At 45.9% G+C, this 24,724-nt stretch overlaps 1 protein-coding gene across 7 annotated transcripts in view; it reads left to right on the top strand.

Moving 5' to 3' along the window:
• Positions 1-303: 303 nt before the first annotated feature.
• WDTC1 (WD and tetratricopeptide repeats 1) overlaps positions 304-24,724 on the top strand; it is a 380,833-nt gene continuing 356,412 nt past the window's right edge. For 2 of the 7 annotated variants that reach the window (XM_078682616.1, XM_078682614.1), the window contains exon 1: positions 304-424. The gene's annotated coding sequence lies outside the window, so the exon portion shown is untranslated. Of the gene's footprint in view, positions 425-1,158; positions 1,322-24,724 lie in introns of those variants that run through there. The other 5 variants (XM_078682618.1, XM_078682617.1, XM_078682619.1 and 2 more) reach the window with 4 other exon arrangements.

Raw genomic sequence — 24,724 nt, 5'->3', positions numbered from 1 at the left:
GTCAACGGTCACTTCTCAGGTGGCGTTGCCAGCTGGTGAGGACGGTGTCACTGAGGGGACAATAACAGGGGGCGCATATGGTGTCCTCGCAGGGACACACTAGTGTATAACAAAGTCTCTCTTCATAGCGCCTCAAACAGAAGACTACAAATCCCAACTGGTTCCGCACACCGTAAAAGTATTTGTAAGAACGCAACAGCTGCGGACCCTCATAGCGTCTCCTGGGTATCAAGCGATACTATTGGTTCCTGACCCGCGGGGCCCGCCTGCGAGAGAAGAAGGGATCCTTTCATTGGCTATGAAGGTCCTTGTCCCGTGCTCGGTTGTCAGAAGAATCGCAGCATGTTCGAGTGTGACACTTTTGTACAGGTGGAGGCTTAAACGTCAGCAGGGAGAAGAGTGGGCAATAGAGTTAGTAGCACAGGTGAGGAGGCAATGATGCGGCGTTTGAGCTTGAAAGGGGAAGTAAGCGCGGAGTTTAACGGCGAGTGAGGCAAAGTGCGAAGACTTGGGATAATTAACACGCCCCATTACCAGTGCAGACAAACTCTGATCTTAAGCAACACAGAAGCCGTAGAAGCTATGCTACAGAACGTGAACTACCCCGTGTTTTCCTTCTGACATTACTTGTCTGATAGCTAGGTCACCTGATAGCTGAACTGTATCTGTTGTCTTGGAGAAGAAGCCGTCTCACTCATGAATATTCACCTTAAATGCTCCATTATAGACAGTTGCTAAACGCATATGTCACCGACCTGACCAGAGAGTCTGAGAAACGTGGTAAGCAAGGTGATCTGGGCCAACCCCGGGTCGGTTTTCAGTTGTGAGGTGCCCTTCCGTTATCCCACTTCGTTAGTATTGTGCACCTGTTTCATAAGCCGCTCCACTCCAAAATAGCGGGTAAGTGGCAGCAAGGCCTACACGAGCTGAAAACAACTATGACCGCCCTCCTCAATTGTGTCCCTAATCAACGACAGACTCACCGTGGGTCCCCCTTCTAACCAAATCCAAACCGCAAGGTGCCTGTCTACCGACTCTGACAGTGTTTATAAACCACAGAGGCACGCGTGGACTCTTAACCAATGAGCACCTCGGGATTGTGTCCTGCGCACTAGGATTGGTTGATATGCCACCAATGCGCCATTCCTAGATCCCCTTACACATTACGAGACCCTCCCAGTGCCAGACAACTCCTACAATACACTCAGCCATGGAATTGGCTGTCGTGCGACCCGGAAGTACTGGCATGGAAAAGTAATGTCATCCGTTAAAAGATCAACAACGGGTAACCGACTTTAGACTGAATTCACGGATGTTCCTTGTAAGTAGTGGTCAGTCTTAGGTGTTTACTAGCTTGGGGTGTAGGGAGGTTTTAATAGCAATAGCGTGTGTTGGTATGTGCAGCTTTATTGGATATGGTGTGGGACTATAACCCTTGGGTGATAGGTTGGATAGGGGTTCTATGACAGCTGTGTGGGGAACAGCGTGCTTGAGATATGCAGATTGCCTGAGACAGCTAGCGCTGCTGGAGCCTGGAACATCCAGAATTGCAGGGGACCTGTGATAGCCACAAGTAGTTGGTTGCCATTGTGCATGTCATTGGTGCAGGGCCATGTTTGCGGTAGCCGTGGGACAAGAGTGGAACAGGTGAAAGCCGCAGGTAGAGGTTACTGTAGTAATAGCGCTTGGGGACTTGGAATGTGTGTGTGTCATGGGGGTAGATGGGGACTTTGGCAGACGTATATGGCGAGGGAGTAACCTATGGTAATAATGAGTGGAGGCAAGGAGGCCTGTAGCGATCATGGGTGGAGCGAAGGTGATATGGAAGGGGCAAGAGGCTGTAGCATTCGGGGGAGAGTGTTGTTAAAGTCAGTTGGAGGCGGTGTGCCTGGAGTTCTGTTATTGCTATGGTTAAGGGTCTCCGAGTTGATTTTGATCCACTGATAGTCGTGGGTAAACTGGACCTCCTTACAAAGCCCTTATTCTGAGACCTAGTGAACCGCCCCCTGTTTAAGATGAGAGCTACTAGTAACTCCCGGGGTAGAGTTAACAGGGGTTACACGAGAGCCCACGAATGTTGAGTTCGAAATCAAGAGTGCTTGAATAATGTTTAACACTGGGTCTGATTATTTTTTTAAATTGCTAATTTCCACGCAGAGTTTCACTTGGAGAATGAAGCTCGTTTCACAGATTTGCAACAGAAGTCAATTCACCGATTGCATTTAGAACTGCCACCATGTTATTGTATCTCTGTAATATCATACGGTATAGCGTTGCCTGCTCATAGGGTAGCACACTGGGAACTACACTCTGTCCCTATGGGTTATTCTCTGTGACACATATCATCTTACACATGATTATGAGTCACCTGGGGATTCACAATGACATGCCCTGTGTGGTAACCAGGGCTTTAAGTGGGATGAAAAAACTGTAGAGTTTCTCAAAGGGGCATGGTCAATGTAATTAAGGCGGGGCTTAAACACACGTAAGCTAGAAATCTGTGCTTAGCGTAGTGTGCTGCCTTACTTGTATTTTGTCGTTTCTGTCATTTAATCTAGATATTATACAAGTAACATCATACCTACAAGTCAGGACTATTGGCTTTCTCAATGGTTGTTAGTTGCATGTGACACCACGACAATGTTGCTGCTCCTGAGTTGCAAAAAGAGGAGGGCAATCCAGAGAGAAAATGGCCCTCTTTAAAGGATTTCCATTCCCCTACAACACTCACCTGGCATGACGTCATGCCGTCACTTCTCTGCTAGTGAGTAGTGAGCAGTGTGAGCACCGCACAACGATGTGCCTACTGTCACTGCAGTTCAGAAAAAAATGGACCGCCTGTGCCAGGGCACAAAACGGAGCTCAATAGAGACACGTTTCCAGGCCCCCTTGGAAAAAAGTGCCGGTGCTCAGACCCAGTGAGACCCAGCCCACTTAAGGCCCTTGTGGTAACGCATCCCTCCAATCCTCCCGATTATTGGGAACCAGTAGGACACACAGTCGTTTTGCTGCTTGTCTAATTTGGGCAACTCCCTGAGGGATTCTAAGCGTTTGCCAGCACTTTACTTGTCCTCTCTGAGGCGCTGCTCACTCTAGTTTAATTTAGGAATTTAGATTGTGTGCTATTACTATTTTAATCGCCGAATTTAAAAAAAATGTATTTTCCACTCTGTTTGCACACAGCATACTCATTAGCTGCCTGCACCTATTTTCGCCGCATTTCACACGATCTCAGCCGATCTTAGGGCTGTAAACCGAGCCTTAGGGATAACATCCCCAACGGCGGCCATCTTGGGTGGGAGGCGACAGTGGTGAGAGCGCTCTAGTCTCCAGTACTTAAGGAGCCCCAGGAAAGCAGACACGAGATTCTAAGCGTTTGCCAGCACTTTACTTGTCCTCTCTGAGGTGCTGCTCACTCTAGCTGAATTTAGGAATTTAAATTGTGTGCTATTACTATTTTAATCGCCGAATTAAAAAAAAATTGTATTTTCCACTCTGTTTGCACACAGCATACTCATTAGCTGCCTGCACCTATTTTCGCCGCATTTCACACGGTCTCAGCCGATCTTAGGGCTGTAAACCGAGCCTTAGAGATAACATCCCCAACAGCGGCCATCTTGGGTGGGAGGCGACAGCGGTGAGAGCGCTCTAGTCTCCAGTACTTAAGGAGCCCCAGGGAAAGCAGACGCGAGATTCTAAGCGTTTGCCAGCACTTTACTTGTCCTCTCTGAGGCGCTGCTCACTCTAGCTGAATTTAGATTGTGTGCTATTACTATTTTAATCGCTGAATTTAAAAAAATTGTATTTTCCACTCTGTTTGCACACAGCATACTCATTAGCTGCCTGCACCTATTTTCGCCGCATTTCACACAGTCTCAGCCGATCTTAGGGCTGTAAACCGAGCCTTAGGGATAACCTCCCCAATGGCGGCCATCTTGGGTGGGAGGCGACAGCGGTGAGAGCGCTCTAGTCTCCAGTACTTAAGGAAACAGTCGTTCTCCGCGCTAGCGGACGCGCGTTTGCGGAAGCGCCTCGATCAGCGGCGGAGTCACGCCTGAGTCAGCCCATCTGCGCCCGTCCGCGCCTCGGACGTGCCCTAGGGCTATGGCGTTACCAGCACCTATTAGTAAGGATCCTTCACAGGTATTACATGAGGCGGAGAAAACTCCGAATATTGGTATTACATATACATCGGAATATATACGATCTTTAAGAATCCCTAGGTCACCTCTTTGCACTTTACTAGAATTAGGAAAAAGAGATGTTTGCCAAAATTGTAATATCACTACTAATCCAGTGGGAACTAAAACTAGTGAAGTCAGAGCTTGTAAAACATCCTCTGATAATACATCTCAGTCTTTTTCCTTTCTGAGTTTGAATTGTCGTTCTCTTCCTGGACATAAGATGGAGATTTTTAATTTGTTACTTGATGAGGCACCTGATGCCTTATTTTTGACAGAAACTTGGCTTCAGGACAGTTCTGGTCCTGACATTGCAGCAGCTCTCCCGGGCTCATATGCGATTGTCAGACAGGATAGACCATTGAAACTAGGTGGAGGTCTAGCTATTATTTTTAAGAAAAACTATAATTGTGAATTTAGCACACTTCCATGCTCTGGTTGTGAAGGTGCTATTTTTAAGCTTATACTTGCTTTCAACTACACCTTTTCAGGTGTCCTTGTCTATCGACCGCCTGGCGCAGTATCTAAGTGGCAAACCACCTTTTCAGACCTGCTCAGCCCTTTGGTAATGAAGGCGGCAAATTTCACAATCATTGGCGACTTAAATGTACACTTGGACAAAGAGGATTGTATAACTGCTATTGATCTTATTGCCATTTTAGCTTCCCTTAACCTAAATTTGAGAAATACCGGACCCACACATCGTGCTGGTCACCTATTAGATCCTGTCTTTTCCAATATTACAGACATGATTATGTTCCCCGCCCTACCTATTCCTTGGTCTGACCATTTTGTAATTAAATTCTCCATTCAAATAAATACGGGACAAAATGAAAATACATTGAACACTAATCAATACATTAGGAAGTGGAAAAAGTTAGATATTGATGCTCTAAATGCATTCCTTGAAGCACATACCCCATGCATAAAGACAGAGGTTAAGAAATGGCTCATGACAGCCATTGATACGTGCCTGCCCAAAACGAAATTAAGAGGTCACGTCCATCGCCCCCCTGCCCCCTGGTTCAGTGATATTTTGAAAAAAGAGAAAACCAAATGTAAAAGCGCTGAGCGCAACTGGAAAAAAACGTATTCCCTTGAAGCCAAACAAGAATATAAAACTAAACTGACATACTACCAGATGCTGTGCAGGAAAGCAAAAACAGAATATGTTTGTATGACGATTACGGATGCTCTTAACCAATCCAAAACATTGTTCAATATCGTTAAAGAACTCGCTGGGTCAAATACCGTTCAAACACCTCCTGATTTAAACAAAATGCAATGTGACCAATTAGCTTCCTTTTTTGTACATAAAGTGGATAATATTACCAGGGTACTGAACGTATACAAAAGGACCAAAATCAGTCGAACACGACTATCCTTAGTAGCCCATCCGAGGACTTATGCAATAATATTAATGTATCAGATTCAAGTGTCACTGTTAACATGCACGCTACACTAGAAAGTTGGCCTTTGCTGAGTGTTGATTCGGTCATCGACTTACTAAACACCATCAAATCTGGCTCACCAAAAGACCCTCTACCATGTTCTATTCTAAAGCAATTAAATAGGAACGCCATGACTACGATCATGGACCTTCTAAATGCTTCCCTTCAGGAAGAATATGTCCCAGCAGAATGGAAGCATGCAATGGTTCATCCATTGTTGAAGAAAGTTGGAGCTGATCCAAACATGCCCTCAAATTTTAGGCCAATTTCTCTTCTGCCTATTTTTTCAAAAATTTTAGAAAAACATGTTCTTCAGTCCCTCACTGAGTTTATAATGACACACGATCTCTTGCCCCCGCAACAATCTGGTTTCCGCGTAGGCTTTTCAGCTGAGACTACGTTGCTTGGAGTGACAGAGAACATCCGCGCCATGATGGATAGAGGAGAAACGGTTGCACTCGTATTATTAGACCTTAGTGCCGCGTTTGATACGGTGTCACACACGGTACTTTTACGAACACTCTCCTCTATAGGTATTCATGGCGCTGCTATAAACTGGATTAAGTCCCTGCTAAGCAATCGTACGTTTCAAGTCTTCTCACATTCTGCCTGCTCTGAGACTTTAACTCTTAAGCATGGAATACCGCAGGGCTCAATTCTAAGCCCATTGCTTTTTAACTTATATATGAGTCCACTTGCCAGAATAGTAGATATAGCGTAGTAATAGCGCTTGGGGATTTGGAATGTGTGTGTGTCATGGGGGTAAATGGGGACTTTGGCAGACGTATATGGCGAGGGAGTAACCTATGGTAATAATGAGTGGAGGCAAGGAGGCCTGTAGCGATCATGGGTGGAGCGAAGGTGATATGGAAGGGGCAAGAGGCTGTAGCATTCGGGGGAGAGTGTTGTTAAAGTCAGTTGGAGGCGGTGTGCCTGGAGTTCTGTTATTGCTATGGTTAAGGGTCTCCGAGTTGATTTTGATCCACTGATAGTCGTGGGTAAACTGGACCTCCTTACAAAGCCCTTATTCTGAGACCTAGTGAACCGCCCCCTGTTTAAGATGAGAGCTACTAGTAACTCCCGGGGTAGAGTTAACAGGGGTTACACAAGAGCCCACGAATGTTGAGTTCGAAATCAAGAGTGCTTGAATAATGTTTAACACTGGGTCTGATTATTTTTTTAAATTGCTAATTTCCACGCAGAGTTTCACTTGGAGAATGAAGCTCGTTTCACAGATTTGCAACAGAAGTCAATTCACCGATTGCATTTAGAACTGCCACCATGTTATTGTATCTCTGTAATATCATACGGTATAGCGTTGCCTGCTCATAGGGTAGCACACTGGGAACTACACTTTATTCTCTGTGACACATATCATCTTACACATGATTATGAGTCACCTGGGGATTCACAATGACATGCCCTGTGTGGTAACCAGGGCTTTAAGTGGGATGAAAAAACTGTAGAGTTTCTCAAAGGGGCATGGTCAATGTAATTAAGGCGGGGCTTAAACACACGTAAGCTAGAAATCTGTGCTTAGCGTAGTGTGCTGCCTTACTTGTATTTTGTCGTTTCTGTCATTTAATCTAGATATTATACAAGTAACATCATACCTACAACAAGCCAGGACTATTGGCTTTCTCAATGGTTGTTAGTTGCATGTGACACCACGACAATGTTGCTGCTCCTGAGTTGCAAAAAGAGGAGGGCAATCCAGAGAGAAAATGGCCCTCTTTAAAGGATTTCCATTCCCCTACAACACTCACCTGGCATGACGTCATGCGGTCACTTCTCTGCTAGTGAGTAGTGAGCAGTGTGAGCACCGCACAACGATGTGCCTACTGTCACTGCAGTTCAGAAAAAAATGGACCGCCTGTGCCAGGGCACAAAACGGAGCTCAATAGAGACACGTTTCCAGGCCCCCTTGGAAAAAAGTGCCGGTGCTCAGACCCAGTGAGACCCAGCCCACTTAAGGCCCTTGTGGTAACGCATCCCTCCAATCCTCCCGATTATTGGGAACCAGTAGGACACACAGTCGTTTTGCTGCTTGTCTAATTTGGGCAACTCCCTGAGGGATTCTAAGCGTTTGCCAGCACTTTACTTGTCCTCTCTGAGGCGCTGCTCACTCTAGTTTAATTTAGGAATTTAGATTGTGTGCTATTACTATTTTAATCGCCGAATTTAAAAAAATTGTATTTTCCACTCTGTTTGCACACAGCATACTCATTAGCTGCCTGCACCTATTTTCGCCGCATTTCACACGGTCTCAGCCGATCTTAGGGCTGTAAACCGAGCCTTAGGGATAACATCCCCAACGGCGGCCATCTTGGGTGGGAGGCGACAGCGGTGAGAGCGCTCTAGTCTCCAGTACTTAAGGAGCCCCAGGGAAAGCAGACACGAGATTCTAAGCGTTTGCCAGCACTTTACTTGTCCTCTCTGAGGTGCTGCTCACTCTAGCTGAATTTAGGAATTTAAATTGTGTGCTATTACTATTTTAATCGCCGAATTTAAAAAAATTGTATTTTCCACTCTGTTTGCACACAGCATACTCATTAGCTGCCTGCACCTATTTTCGCCGCATTTCACACAGTCTCAGCCGATCTTAGGGCTGTAAACCGAGCCTTAGGGATAACCTCCCCAATGGCGGCCATCTTGGGTGGGAGGCGACAGCGGTGAGAGCGCTCTAGTCTCCAGTACTTAAGGAAACAGTCGTTCTCCGCGATAGCGGACGCGCGTTTGCGGAAGCGCCTCGATCAGCGGCGGAGTCACGCCTGAGTCAGCCCATCTGCGCCCGTCCGCGCCTCGGACGTGCCCTAGGGCTATGGCGTTACCAGCACCTATTAGTAAGGATCCTTCGCAGGTATTACATGAGGCGGAGAAAACTCCGAATATTGGTATTACATATACATCGGAATATATACGATCTTTAAGAATCCCTAGGTCACCTCTTTGCACTTTACTAGAATTAGGAAAAAGAGATGTTTGCCAAAATTGTAATATCACTACTAATCCAGTGGGAACTAAAACTAGTGAAGTCAGAGCTTGTAAAACATCCTCTGATAATACATCTCAGTCTTTTTCCTTTCTGAGTTTGAATGGTCGTTCTCTTCCTGGACATAAGACGGAGATTTTTAATTTGTTACTTGATGAGGCACCTGATGCCTTATTTTTGACAGAAACTTGGCTTCAGGACAGTTCTGGTCCTGACATTGCAGCAGCTCTCCCGGGCTCATATGCGATTGTCAGACAGGATAGACCATTGAAACTAGGTGGAGGTCTAGCTATTATTTTTAAGAAAAACTATAATTGTGAATTTAGCACACTTCCATGCTCTGGTTGTGAAGGTGCTATTTTTAAGCTTATACTTGCTTTCAACTACACCTTTTCAGGTGTCCTTGTCTATCGACCGCCTGGCGCAGTATCTAAGTGGCAAACCACCTTTTCAGACCTGCTCAGCCCTTTGGTAATGAAGGCGGCAAATTTCACAATCATTGGCGACTTAAATGTACACTTGGACAAAGAGGATTGTATAACTGCTATTGATCTTATTGCCATTTTAGCTTCCCTTAACCTAAATTTGAGAAATACCGGACCCACACATCGTGCTGGTCACCTATTAGATCCTGTCTTTTCCAATATTACAGACATGATTATGTTCCCCGCCCTACCTATTCCTTGGTCTGACCATTTTGTAATTAAATTCTCCATTCAAATAAATACGGGACAAAATGAAAATACATTGAACACTAATCAATACATTAGGAAGTGGAAAAAGTTAGATATTGATGCTCTAAATGCATTCCTTGAAGCACATACCCCATGCATAAAGACAGAGGTTAAGAAATGGCTCATGACAGCCATTGATACGTGCCTGCCCAAAACGAAATTAAGAGGTCACGTCCATCACCCCCCTGCCCCCTGGTTCAGTGATATTTTGAAAAAAGAGAAAACCAAATGTAAAAGCGCTGAGCGCAACTGGAAAAAAACGTATTCCCTTGAAGCCAAACAAGAATATAAAACTAAACTGACATACTACCAGATGCTGTGCAGGAAAGCAAAAACAGAATATGTTTGTATGACGATTACGGATGCTCTTAACCAATCCAAAACATTGTTCAATATCGTTAAAGAACTCGCTGGGTCAAATACCGTTCAAACACCTCCTGATTTAAACAAAATGCAATGTGACCAATTAGCTTCCTTTTTTGTAAATAAAGTGGATAATATTACCAGGGTATTGAACGTATACAAAAGGACCAAAATCAGTCGAACACGACTATCCTTAGTAGCCCAACCGAGGACTTATGCAATAATATTAATGTATCAGATTCAAGTGTCACTGTTAACATGCACGCTACACTAGAAAGTTGGCCTTTGCTGAGTGTTGATTCGGTCATCGACTTACTAAACACAATCAAATCTGGCTCACCAAAAGACCCTCTACCATGTTCTATTCTAAAGCAATTAAATAGGAACGCCATGACTACGATCATGGACCTTCTAAATGCTTCCCTTCAGGAAGAATATGTCCCAGCAGAATGGAAGCATGCAATGGTTCATCCATTGTTGAAGAAAGTTGGAGCTGATCCAAACATGCCCTCAAATTTTAGGCCAATTTCTCTTCTGCCTATTTTTTCAAACATTTTAGAAAAACATGTTCTTCAGTCCCTCACTGAGTTTATAATGACACACGATCTCTTGCCCCCGCAACAATCTGGTTTCCGCGTAGGCTTTTCAACTGAGACTACGTTGCTTGGAGTGACAGAGAACATCCGCGCCATGATGGATAGAGGAGAAACGGTTGCACTCGTATTATTAGACCTTAGTGCCGCGTTTGATACGGTGTCACACACGGTACTTTTACGAACACTCTCCTCTATAGGTATTCATGGCGCTGCTATAAACTGGATTAAGTCCCTGCTAAGCAATCGTACATTTCAAGTCTTCTCACATTCTGCCTGCTCTGAGACTTTAACTCTTAAGCATGGAATACCGCAGGGCTCAATTCTAAGCCCATTGCTTTTTAACTTATATATGAGTCCACTTGCCAGAATAGTAGAAGAGGCAGGTTTAAATAGGTTTTCCTATGCTGACGATTCTCAGCTCCTTTTCTCTCTCTCCTCAGCAGAAAGCGATCATCCTTCCGCGTTAAAACTAGGACTGGGTAAGATCGCGGGATGGATGCAAGCTAATTTTCTAAAATTAAACGGCGAGAAAACAGAGCTAATCGTTCTAGGAAGAAATAAAGAACTATGGGGACCCCAGCATTGGCCATCTGAAATGGGCCCTCTTCCGATGCCAGTCCTACAGGCTCGAAACTTAGGTGTCATCATTGATGAATCTTTGAATATGCACCAGCAAGCCGTTAGGACTTCAGCCACCTGTTTTGCAGCCTTAAAATGGCTAAAAAAATCAGTTGGATGCTACCTGATTGTACAAAAAAAACAGTTATTAATGTTTTGGTAACTTCAAGGCTTGATTATAGCAATGTGCTATATTTAGGGGCAAAGAAAACTACGATCAGAAGGATGCAAATGGTGCAAAATGCGGCGGCGAGACTCTTATTCAAAATCCCTATGTCTTGCTCTACTTCTAAATACATTCGTGACCTACATTGGCTGAAAGTCGAAAATAGGATTAAGTTTAAATCCTTGTGCTTCATGCATAAAATCTCAACCGGCACTGCCCCAAAATACTTGCAGAAACTTGTCCGTCCTTACCAACCATCTAGAACCCTTAGGTCAGCAACAGCCAATAACTTCGTGATCCCTAAAATGAAACTGTCACGGATGGGTGGGAAATCTTTTGTTTTCCTGGGTCCATCTCTCTGGAATGCGATGCCATATGCATTACGTACGGAGATGAGCCACGTGAAATTTAGAAAGGCCTTAAAAACCTGGCTATTTAACATCTAATATTGCTTGGCACTAGAATGCACTTCTGAATTATCAAGCGCCGGGAAACCCTTTGGTGGGTAGCTGATTTGCGCTTTATAAATTAAATAAATAAATAAATAAGGGGGCTGAGCTGCTCTTATAATGTTTTTCCCCTACCCTGTTCGTTTATTCCTTTCTCTATCAGTTGCAGGGGCCACTCTGGGGGGTGCAGGAGATGACGCAGAGCATATCCGATTCGTACTCAAAGGTATAAGCATAGGCAGAGATGCACTTTATTTCCTACATAAATCACTGCCAGGATGGATCAAATGGAATGTGCGGGGTCTCCACACGCCATCCCGCAGATATGAAGAATACTCATACTTTAAGAGGCACAATGTGTGTAAAGTGGTCTTTCAAGAGACACATTTAATTGCGATGCAAACAGTTAGATTGCAGCGCAAGTGGAGGGGTAAAATATCTGCCACAGATAATTCTTTATTTGCACGAGGGGCCCTAATCTGGATCCGCCCAGGTACGCCTTTGCAGAAGATGATGTCATTACTGACAAAGAGGGTAGATATGTACTCCTGAAGGGCAGATTAGATGGACGGCTTATATTCTAGGTCGTGCACTGCTTGTATTTTTAATATTCTTGCTTTTTACCGTGCTCCTTAGGAATCACTCCCCGCCAGGAGTGTGATACTGATACGTGGATTTGTAGCCGTCCTATAGATGATAGGGCAGTCTCCTTGGGCACTGGTTTGTTGCTGTGTGCAATCAGCTTAACTTTATTAATGACTTTATTCCACTCGTTATTGCCCTATCATCTATAGGACGGCTACAAATCCACAGATTAGATGGACGCCATATTCTTATAGGAAACGTGTATGCACCTAATCTAGACCAGGGCCAGGTTCTTAGCCTGTTGTCCCAAGAATTGAAGACATGGTGCGAGGTTCCTTGGGTAATCGAAGGGTACTTTAATAGTGTACCTCTGGTATGGACAGATCCTGCCACCCACTCAGAAGTTCGACTGCCACAGCCAATTCCACGATGCTCAACGGGTGGTCGAGTGGGCTTCTCAGTTCCTCATAAACTACATGTACGCTTAAACCGTCCCCCCCCCCCCCCCCATCTTTGCTTCCCTATGTAACAGGCTCAGATTATTGGGGATGCACACACTCTGATCACAATCCACTTTGTCACACTGGCCTGGGAGAACGGCATTCCTGGTGTCTCTACGTGGAGGTTACAACCGGCGATGCTCGAAGACAAAATCTTCCGGTAATCGATAGGGGAAGCTATAGGCGAGTACTTTACACTCAACTCTGGGACTGCTTCATCCTCTATGGTGGAGTGGGCGGTCATGAAAGTCACGCTGCGAGGGAAGTGTCTGGGGCTGGGCTGTGGGCTGTGGGCTGCGGGGGCAGATAGTCAGACCTGATCACAGTAGTAAGGGAGCTGCTGGCACTAGAATCTCAAGTGGTTGCAGATGCTGCAGACACTGCACCCTTGTTAGAGGCGCCTAGGAATCATGCAGAACTCTTAGAACGGCAGCGATGTCTAAATTTTGCAGCACACTCTGCGTCTGTTCACGCTAAGGCGGACCGGTCGGGCCTTTTCTTGCCTGGCTGGCAAGACAAGAACAGTCAATGGGACCAGGGTTTTTAGTGGGTTGAAAAAACTGGGGGGTCTGCCATAGGGGCAAAGCCAATGTAATTATTTGCTTACTAATTGCTTATCGGCCCTGGTGCTACTGAATGGAGACTATAAAATACTAGCAGGGGTTCTGGCGGGCAGACTGGCACCCGTTATCCCACATTTGGTCCATCAAAGACCTGAACGGTTTTGTGCCAGCACGAAGTTCGTCTCTTAATATTCACAGGTTATTTCGGGTGAAGCGCTGTGTCGCATTTTAACTGCCCGACAGCTGGCTGTGTTGTATTGGACTTAGAAAAAGCGTTTCATACTGTCGAATGGCCGTACATGTTTGAGGTACTTTGTCGCTTCTGGTTTTGGGCCATACATGCTGAGCTTAATTAAACTATTTTATGGGGCACCTGCAGTCTGGATCCGTATGGGAACGTTGTTTTCCGAACCCATATTGATAGAAAGAGGGACTAGACAGGGGTGCCCACTTTCCCCATTAATCTTTTCCTTAGTTGTAGAGACACTGGCAATAGCGCTGCGGCATTCCGCAACAGCCTGGGGGCTACACCTCGGGGACGGACACCATGCGGTCTCGCTATATGCAGACGATATTCTCCTTAATGTTAAAGACCCATTGGCACTTCCAAGGGTCACCCTAAAACTATTTACTTCACTATCCGGCCTGGGTGTGAACAAAGGTAAGTCTTGTTTATTTCCCTTTGCCCCCGGAACGGATACTTCTCACTTAGAGGTGGATGGGACTTTAGTGACATGGCAACCAGTGGCGTTTAGATATTTAGGCATAAGTATTTATCATGACGATTAGGATCTTCTAGACGGCAATATACTAAGAGCAGTCATAGCGTTAAAATCCCAAATTGAATTTTGGAAAACACTCAACCGCTCAGTCATAGGCAGGGTGGAGTTAATAAAAATGGTACTGTTGCCACCTCTACTTTATTACTTTGCTAACCTCTCGATCTACCTGCCGGCGTCCTTCTTCCGGTCACTGCAGGGTATTATAAGTGACTTTATCTGGAACAACACGCGGTGCAGGGTAACATTAGCAAAGTTATATTTGCCTTGGCCACAAGGAGGACTGGCTCTACCAACTTAGATCATTACTATTTGGCATCCCAGATACACAGGGTGGCAAAATGAGTGGCGGAATTACACCTGGCAGACACAGCAGAGCATGGGCCTTCATATGCCCTGGATAGGATTCTTTTTCTCTTCCATCCATGCAATAGATCGCACGAGTCGCTTCCTCTTCTGGTGCAGGTTGCTCTGAATGCTTTTGCAAGGCACTACGCCTTACTCAGCATGTTGGACCATATGCGCCAGCTATCCCATTGCTAGGTATGCCAAAAGTGGGGGGGATGTGTCCGGGGGACGGACCTTGCTGACTGGCAGGGGGCAGACCTATCTACATTGGGGATCTGTACATGAAGGGTGCGCTGCGGCCATTCCTCTCTCTGTCTGAGGAAAAGGATGTCCCTCGGAGAAATTCCTGAGCCATGCTTCCTGGTTGGCCATGTTGAGGTGGCAGTCGGGAAATATCTCGCAGGAACCCCTTACACATCTCCTAATGCAGTATGTACATGTGATGGGGACGGGGCGACCACAACTCATAAAATGGCTTGCAGAATCAATCCAGGAACACACCTTGAAGGATTTACCACCATTGAGAAATAAATGGGAAACAGATATGGCGTGATAATACACCGCTAACCTCTTCCGTGCGTCGGACGGCCCCTGGCCATCTGACGTCACGGTGGGCATGTGCGTCGGACGGCTGGAGGCTGTCCGATTTGCTCACGCGTGGAATTCGCCCGCACAGCGGGGAAATGTGCGCCGCATCGAAGCTGTTAAAGAATAGTCCATATTATTGGAAAGTCCCAGACAGATCCCCAGGAATGTGCGTTTTAGGCTGATCCAATTTTATGTTGTGCGTAGAGCATACCTATCCCCTGATAAGATTAATAGATATTTCAATAGGGTAGATGCATGTTGCCCGCAATGTAAAATGGTTGATACTGATTTGCTGCATATGCTGTGGTCATGTCCCAAGTTGCAAACGTAGTGGGATGAGGTGATCCAATCCCTGAATACAAGCACGGATAGAGAGTTACCCCAGACATGGGAAGCGTGCATATCATGGATATTCCCTAGAAGCAAGAAGTATAAAGCTCTTCTAGATTTTTGGACCTGGGTTTGATTGTGGCTAAAAGGCTTATTACACACCGATGGAAGGCAGAAGACCCCTGTGATAAAGGCATGGTTACACTCCATGATAAACTGAGCCAAGGCTAAAGCAGTCTCATTAGTAATGGAGGACATGTTAGGCTCCGTAAATACCCAATTTCCATGGCATGGAATACAATGTGGTGCACACTTCAAGGGATGGTTACCTCAGATGACTCGTCTGACATTCCTAACATTGACGAAAATTACTCTAAACGAGTGATGTAATGTGTCTCAAATTGTGGTCTGGAATGTGCAATGTGTATTATACACCTCAGCCAAACTGTATTAATATATGCTTATAATATATACATATGTGCGAATGTATAATTGATAAAACTGCAATGGTTACTGTCCGCTTTGTCCCCCCACTCATATAGCTCTTCCTGCTTTCTTTCCGTGTTCTTCCACTTGGTTGTTTTATTGTTTCACTGTTATTTAAACAATTGTTTTGTCGAAATCTAGCCGTAATCACATGGTCGAGTGGAGCCCTCCGAATTGCACATATGAAACCAATATGTAGACGCACAGTATGCCTACTCTGTATTATAATAAAGAAACGTAACAAAATTGGAATTACTTTACTTATATGTTAGACCAAGGATAAAGATAACCCATGTCAATGAGACAGATCGATACTTTTCTGAGTTAATGTATTGCTTTAATGTGTTGAATTCTCTGTTTTGAAGATGTATACACCTGTCAGATATATTATATATATGAAAATCTAATAAACCGATCAAACAAAAAAAAGTGAGGGCATCCAGGTGATGGCAAGGTCCATATTCGCCAATTAGCCAGATCTTCAGGGACTTTCAGAACTCTGGAAGAGAAGGGGAGGTACGTAGATGAACGGGTTCAATTCCATTCGGATTTTAAAGCACAGCTAATCAACCCCGGGGGCTATCCAGGCGCTGGGGACGTGCAGGTCTGTCGAACAGCCAGGCCTTGAGTGCTCTTCTGAAATCTCCGAGGGTGGTGGAGGTCCGGAGGTGGAGGAGAAGTTTGCTCCAGAACTTGGCAGCGAGGTAGGAGAAGGAACAACTCCCCCACACCCCCCCCCCCCACCCCCCCAATCTCGGGCTCGACTGATGTGTGGGACGTGTGCGAGGGCTAGATGGGCTGAGCGGAGTTGTCTGGTGGAAGGTCAGTCGGTGGTTGATGTAGGCAGGCCCTATGTGGAGGGTCTTGAAAGTGTGGGTGATTTAGTCTTCTTAATTGGGGGCCAGAGTAGGTCTCTGAAATGGGGAGGTTATGCTTGAACATTTTGGTAGATGCAGTATGAGTCTTTCTGCGGTCTTTTGGATGGCCTGGAGTCGTGTCAGTAGTTGGTTTGTGATTCCGGCTCAGAGTGTGTTGCCGTAGTCCTTTTGACTGGTGATGAGGTCCTGTGTTACTATTTTTCTGGTGCTGGATGGGATCCACCAGAAGATCTTATGGAGCATTTGGAGGATGTGGAAGCTGGAGGAGGGACCTGCGTTCACATGGCTCTTCATGGAGATCTCACAGTCCAGTATGATGACTAGGTTCCTGGCATAGGTGATTGGGGTTGCTGCGGGTCTGACGGCATAGGGCCACCAGGAGTCGTCACAGGGGGAGGGGATTTGAACAAGGAGGAGCACTTCCGTCTTGTCCGTGTTCAATTTTAGGCAGTTAGATTTCCTCCAATCCGTGATGTGAGTCATGGCAGTCTGGAAGTTTGCTGTGGTGATGGAGGTGTCTTCAGTGAGAGAGAGGATGGGTTGGGGGTTGTTGGCGTATGAGATGATGTTGAGTCCGTAGCTGCGGACGATGCTGGCCAAAGGAGCCATGTAGTTGTTGAAGAGGGTGGCGCTGAGTAAGGAGCCCTGGGGGATGCCGAAGATGGTGATTTTGGATTCGGAGGTGAATGGTGGGAGGCGCATTCTTGGAGTATATCCTGAGAGAAACAAGATAAGTGTGAGTGCATTGCCGCCAATGTAATGTAGTCTGTTGACCAGGATGTGATGGGATATGGTGCTGAATGCTGTAGGGAGGAGGATGAGAGCAGTTGAATCTCCGCGGTCGAGGATGGTCCTGATGTCATCCATTGTGCCTATGAGGGCTGTTTCAGTGCTGTGGTTCGAACGGAAGACGGATTGGGTGGTGTACAGAAGGTTGTTTATCTCAAGGTGGTCTGTGAGCTGGTAGTTGATAGCTTTCGCAAGGACCTTCGCTGGGAAAGGGAGGAGAGAGATGGTGCGGTAGTTCTTAAGGTCGTTTGGGTCTGCAGGGGTTTTCTTTAGTAGGGGTCTTACTTCTGCATGTTTCCGGGAAGTTGGTGGAGTTGATGGCCAAGTTGAGGATGTGTGCCAGTAGAGGGCAGATTTCCTCTTGTCCTAAGTTGAAGGCGTAGTGTGGGCAGGGTCCGTCGGGCTGCCATAGTGTAAGGAGGTCATGATGGGCATGGTGGTGTCAGTGAGGTGATTGTGCTCGGTTTTCTTGGGGGACGTGGGTGGAGTGAGCTCCATGGGTTGAGGGTCGAATTTGATGTACATGTCTATCTTGTTGTGGAAGTAATTAGAAAGGGCGTCACATAGGTCCTGGGAGTGAGGGGTTGTGTTTTCGACGGCTGTTGTGGTGGAGAAATCCCTGATGATGATAAAAAGTTATTTTGCTTGGTTGCTGCTGTTCTCGAGGCGAGTGGCCAGGATGGCTTTTTTGGCTTCTTTGAGGGAGTGGTGATAATTTCTGAGGGCGTATTTTAGAGCAGAGTGGTCTGTAGGGTTTCTGCTAGAACCCAATCGTCTTTCTAGTTGTTAGCATTCCCTTTTTGATTTCAGGAGTTCTGGGTGATCCTTGTTTGTTGGACCTCTTGGTGTTGGGTTGTTAGCTGATGGTGATGCTGTCAGTGCTGGAGGGGATCCAGTCGGAGACATTTTGGGCTGTCTGGTTCACGTCGTCCGTGGTGTGGAGGGTTGTGGTGCTGAGGGCGGTTGTCCATTGGTCTTGTGTAACTTTCTTCCAGCTGCATTGCGCAGCGGCATGTGGTGTGGCTGTGTGTTGGAGTGTTTCTGCTATTGTGAAATGGACAATGCTGTTGTTTGACCAGGTGACGTCTGAGGTATGGCTACTGATTTTGTCGCTGGTAGTGAAGATGGTGTTGGGGGTGTTTTCCAGCACTGTGGGTAGGGCTCTTGACGATTTGCGTCAGGCTGATGTTGTGCATGTTCTCTAAGAGGTTGGCGGAGTGGGTGTCAGTTGGGTCGTCGAGGTGGACATTGAGGCCCCCCCCCCCCCAGGAAGAGGTACTTATTGGATTTGATGGCTAGGAAGTGATAATTTCTGTGACTGCATTGCCGAATGCTGAGTGGGGCCTCGGGGTTTGTAGGCGAGGGTGCTCCAGATGGTTGTGTTGGCATTCACGTGCACTTGGAAGTTGAGATGTTCCATAATGGGGGTCGAGACATCCTCTGTGGTGATGAATCTGATGGACTCTTTGTGGATGAAGGCTATTCGTCCTCTGGGTTTGAGTGCGCGGTCTTTGTGGATCATTTTATAACCGTTGGGGTTTGCTGTGGATATGTCTGGGGCAGAGACTTGCTTGAGCCAGGTTTTGGTGATGAAGACTGCGTCTGGTTTGGCGGTGGTGAAGGTGTTCCAGATTTCCTTTGCATGCTTGCTGAGGCATCTGACGTTGATTAGCATTCAGTATAGCAGTTTTGGTGGTTGTTGTTGTTGTTGTTGTTGTTGTGGGAGGTGTGACATGAGAAGCCTCGGCACACGAAGGGACCTTCCGAGTTTCTTGGTGTCTGGGAGCAGCATGCGGTGTTCCGTCGTTTGAGATTGAGGGACTTGAGTGCGGTGCTGGAGTAGCTGATTCTCTGGTGCAGGCGGTGCAGAAAGGCTTGTCTTTGGTGAGCCTTTAGCGGGCAGCGGTGCCCCGTTGCCCACGCCTGCTGCGTGGCTGCACACACCTGCTGCGTGGCCGCTCAGCGCGCTTCATTTTATGGAGGGTGGGCTGGTCAAGGAGGTGGGTGAAGCCTGTTGGGAGGGTGGGAAAAGACAAGTGCATCCGAGGGACGCTGAAGGCTCTGACATGGGTCACTAGGCAACACAGGCGAACCGCTACACACAGAGTCAGGGATCAGGTGGCAGAAGAATTAAGCTGTTGGGGCTGAAGAAAACATAATCCGGCAGTCAGGCTTGGGGGTTGCATAGAGCAGTTGGGGGAAGTGGCTGCTCGGTCCTGCAGAGAGCTGCAGTACCCACTGCGGGTGCGCAACGCACTTCATTTAGGGAGGACGGGCTGGTTCGGGAGCTGTGCGGGGAATGGTGGGAGGGCGGGAGTGCGTCCGAGTGATGCTGATGGCGTACAGCTATGCCAGAGTCGGGATCAGGTTGCAGAGGATTCAGGCTGTTGGGGCTGAAGAAAACAAAATCCAGCAGCCAGGCTTGAGGGCAGCAGAGAGTAATCTGGGGAAGTGGCTGCTCAGCCTGACAGAGAACGGGAGTACTCGGTCCATGCCTACGGTGCTAGGTAGGAGAAAGCGTGATCTCCGAATTGGCTTTGTTGGATGCAGGGGGGTGGGGGTGAGGGCTAGAGAAAGGGATGTGGAGCAGAGGTGTCTGGTGGGCAGATGGACGTTCATGCAGTGATTCAAGTAGGTGGGACTGCAGTTGTGTAGGGGCTTGTATGCATGGGTCAGGAGCTTGGACTGTCATCGTTTTGGTACAGGTAGCCCATAGAGTTCCCTGAGGTAGAGGGTGATGTGGGCTTGTGTGGGGAGTTCCAGGATGAGTCTGGCTGCAGTGTTCTGTAGTTGTCGTCTGAGGTGAGCTGCTATTACTGCGTAGAGCGTTGCCTTAGTTCAGTTTCCTGGAGTGATGGTGCGTCCTGAGCTTTGGGGTAGCCATTTGAATAACTTGCAAAGCATGCAGAGGATGAAGAAGCAGGAGCACAAGACAGTTGACCTGAGCTGTCATGGGTAGCTTGTTGTCCAGAATGTTGCCTAGGTTCCTAGCGTGGTCAGTGTGTGGTAGAAGTAGGTCGAGTTCTGAGGGCCACCAGGATGTGTCCCATGCAAAGCTTTTGTTTCCAAAATTCTGTACCTCCGTTTTGATCATGTTGAGCTTCATGCATTTGTCCTTCATCTAGTTGGCGACGCCTGTCATGCAGTTGTAGAAGTTGGTCTTGGTGTTGATGGTGTCTTCGGAGAGGGAGAGAAGGAGTTGTCATCGGCGTAGAATATTATATTGAATCTGTATTTTGGCGATGCTGGCCAGAGGTGTCCAATAAGTGTTGAAAAGGGTGGTGCTCTGCGAGGAACCTTTTGGATACTCCACAGATGACCTCCTTGGGTTTGGAGGTGAAGGGTGGACTTGTTACGTTCTTCTGGTGAGTAAAGAGGCAATCCATCTGATAGCGGCTCCTCGGATGTCTGTTGGGCAGCCTTGTAATGATTGTTATGTGAGAGATCGTATTTAAGGCTGTTGAGAGGTCTAGGAGGATCAGAGCTGCAATCTCTCCTCAGTCAAGTAGGGCTTGGATGTCATTGGTAGCTGCGATGAGGCCTGTCTCTGTGCTGTTGTTGCTGCGAAATCTGGATTGGGATGAGTCGAGTAGGAGGTTCCATTCCAGATTTGAAGAGAGTTGTTGGTTGATGGCTTTTTGGGAATGCTTTAATCGGGAACATGAGCAAGGAGATCGGTTGGTAGTTGTTGAGTTCACTTTGGTATACCAATGGATTCTTTAGTGGGGTATTGACTTTTGCCTGTTTCCAGTCCTCTGGTAAGGTGGCTGTGGCAGTTGAGGTGGTGAGTATATGGCTGATTCTGGCTTTGCCTAGCTTGAAGATGTGGTGTGGGCATGGATTGCTTGGGGCCCCTCAGTGAACCAAGTTAATGATGGACGCGGTGCCCTGTAGGGCGAGCTTGTTCCGTTTGGTTTGGCCGATGGCTGTGCTGTTGTTGTGTTGCTTGAAGAAGTTGGTGGCCTTGGGCTAGGGTATGAAGTTTCTTTAGCTGTTGGCGATCTTGTTGTGGAAGAAGTTTGCAAGGTGGTTGCAGAGTTCTTCTGGAGAAGTAATATTTTTTGTTGCAGCTGAGGGGTTGGAGAATTCTTTGATGTTGAAGAGCTTTGAGCTGCTATTGGAGCTTGATTCGATGCATGAGGATAAGGCCTTTTTCTTCGATTCTCTCAACTGTCTATGGTAGAGGTTGAGGGCTGTCTTGAAGGCGGTCTTGTCGATTGAGTCCTTACTGGTGTGCCATCTCCTTTCCAGTTGGTTCCAGTGTCGTTTAGAGGAGAATATACACTAGGAGCAGCGGCGGACTGTAACAAAAGCATTTTGTTCAGTGTATACAAAGTCAGTAAAGTGCCGTGGACTGCTCATCCTGTACCATCCGCTGTTAGATACTACTGGCCAGCAGTATGTAAAGATGATCACAAATGGAGAGGTGCACTGGTGGTGTAAATCCTATAAAGAGTTCAATAAAGAGTCCAATTTGTATGATCAAATACCAATTATTTATTATATCCTCTTAAATCCCCCTTTATCAGGGTTCAATCGTGTTGAATACTAATGTATCAAGATATAAATGAAATAAGTAAAAATGGTTCCATCCAACAGTTTGTCAAAACACGGGCCAATAAGTAATAAGTCATCAAACTCCGCTGTCACGCTATATATCAATGAAAATTCGCCACAGGCACCTTGATAAGTGTCCATGCGTCCTGTAAACACTACCCCGTCTATGGATCGGGACACATTTTCTGCATGTGTGCTTGAATAACTCTCTAGCCTGAACAGTTGCATTATTCGTTTTTCTGACATGGTATGCCCACAATATGCAAGTTCTCATTTTGTCTACTTGCTTATGGGTTGCTTACTTATGTTGGGTGTAGTGGGATTGTTAATCATGTAGCACTAGGTTTGAGGTGTGTTCATATGTATGCAGTTACGGACTTCAGGGGAAATATTTCACTCTGTTAAGGATTATAATGTTTTCCAGCGGGTCTCACTTTTTGTTCTCCTCTTGTATCACAATATCTCTTTTAATGATACTCATTGTTTGTCCTGTTTCTTTTCCTGTTTGTTTGGCATAGTGACCTTCTTGTATTCTACCCCAATGGGGGAAGATAATGAACTCTTCTGATGTTGGACTCCAAATAGCTTCTGTGATATCTGATGACTAGTCGGCTGTATCTCACAGTGGCAAATGTCATTGCATGAGTGGGATGATACTTATTGTTCAGATGTCTGCATCAGTCTATGGATTTCTTGAAAGGGAAGCTCCTACTGTCCGTCATGTTTCACGAATACAGTTCTGTTAAGAATGTTAATTGCATTGTTCAAACCCGAGCATTATAGAAGAGAGTAAACCTTGTTAAAATATGCATGAACCTGCTCTACTGAGCCATATGTGCCACCCCAGTTGAGGAATATATTGTCTTTGTAACATAGACCAGTGATTTCTGATGTTCAGGGACTCCTCTTCCCCTTTATTTTGAACGGGTCTGCACATTGTTGAGGTGTACATGTGGTCCATGATCAGCTGAGAGTATTAACTTGTTTTGCGCTCGGATGAATTCAGTGAGTTTTGTTATGTTCTAGGCATTTTTATGGCACCTTTCTACCACTAGTGTAGTTTAGGCTTTGGTAACGGGCAGAGGGTCATGCATATAGGAGAGTGCCGTGGAAAGTTGTCCTAGATGTGAACCATATGATGGTTGCGTCTAACGTTCTTAGGAGAACTTAGAATAAAGTACACAGACTCTCCACATCTACATGACTGTGTCTAAACCCATGAGGAAGTCCGATGTAAGTGCATACATACTGATTCATCTGAATGTTGCCTGTGCAAGTAAAATGATTTTGTATTTGTTAGGTCATTGTCTGCTTAGCAAGGGTATGCCATGGGCTAATAGATGATTGTGGACGGCTCTAGACTTAGGTGTTTTTAAAGTTGAGTTGAAGCCCAGGCTGGGTGGGTGTTAGTTGTGATATAGTAAATGGTCACACCCTCTCTTAATCACTATGCTTTGCTTTGATGTTAACTTGTCATCCTAAACAGCGGTAATGTAGTGATGGTGCCTTAACAGCTGGCTGGAGGAGCCAAGGCCTCTTTGGCTCCTCCAGCCTCCTGACCATGTAGTTCGGGTGATTGAAAGAGACATACTTAAATTGTTTGTCAAAAGGTTAAGATGGTACTTTTCAAAATTACAAAGCTTTACTTATTATAGCTATGAAAAATGTGCCTGTATTAGTGTTTTCAAGTATTATAGTTTAAAAATGTACATCTTCGATTTTTGACCTGAGGCTCCTTTTGGCTCTGCATAACCTGAATCTGGTTTGCGAAAAGTGCAAATCTATGTCATTAATAGCCTTATTTGTGACGCTTGGTGCGTTGACAGATGTTTATGTCCAAACTAGGCACCAATATAGTGTTGTAAGTGTGGTGAGATGAGGCAGTCAATCTCTGTCTGAAACACCAGGTTAAATAGACGGCAATTGGCGTGGAGTTCCCATATGTTATTCCCCTAAATCTCTTATTGTTATATTCCCATTTTCTGAAATACTGGGGCCACCTGAATTGGTAATTCTGGGGCAGGCAAATAACTCGGATTAGTCCAAGCCACTCGTAATGGGAGCCTTTATACCAGTTAGCACAGTTCAATCTGTGAGAGTGAAGGTAGCCTCTACATGTTGTAGGAACTCAAGAAAGAAGGAGTTTCTTCATAGATGGATGATTTGCCTACTGCATCCGCTTGCAAGGCAAAAGAGATTTGATTAAAAATTCAGATTTTTACACTAGTGATTGCCACGGGTGATTTAGCAAATTCCTATTACAAAAGTAAATGAAGCTCACTTTCCACATGTAAAGATTTCGATTTTGGAGAGGTTAAGATAGTTATCGCATATAGTGTTGTGAATGCGCCCTTCTGTGTGCACTTTTCTGTGGGAATTTCCGACAAACTGCAGCACTACCCTTAAGTGATTTGGGGGGGTTGTTTTCATATTTGTTATATTTACTGAGAACACATCTGTATTAAAAAAAAAAAAAATCTTTTTATTAAACCAACATTTCCATTCACAATCTGACGAAATCAATTGCGTTACATGATCATAATCAGTCATCACCGTTGTACATTATATGGCTGGTACAGCAATTTAGTGATCTCTATGGTGTTACAGGATCTTCCAAAGAGAGAACTGAGGGTTCACATATATTACCACGGTAGTTATTCCATTTGCCAATCAATTTTTTGGGGCACACATAAACATAGACATGGACTGGTGTATCCTACGGGAGAAATATGTGTGCTTTCCTCCCTTCAACCGTGGGCGGCGTCGCGGCC

Source organism: Lissotriton helveticus, chromosome 3_1 (assembly GCF_964261635.1).
Source record: "Lissotriton helveticus chromosome 3_1, aLisHel1.1, whole genome shotgun sequence".
Classification (NCBI taxonomy): domain Eukaryota; kingdom Metazoa; phylum Chordata; class Amphibia; order Caudata; family Salamandridae; genus Lissotriton; species Lissotriton helveticus.
Note: the sequence above shows the minus strand (reverse complement) of the source record. Positions and strands in the feature narration are given on the sequence as shown.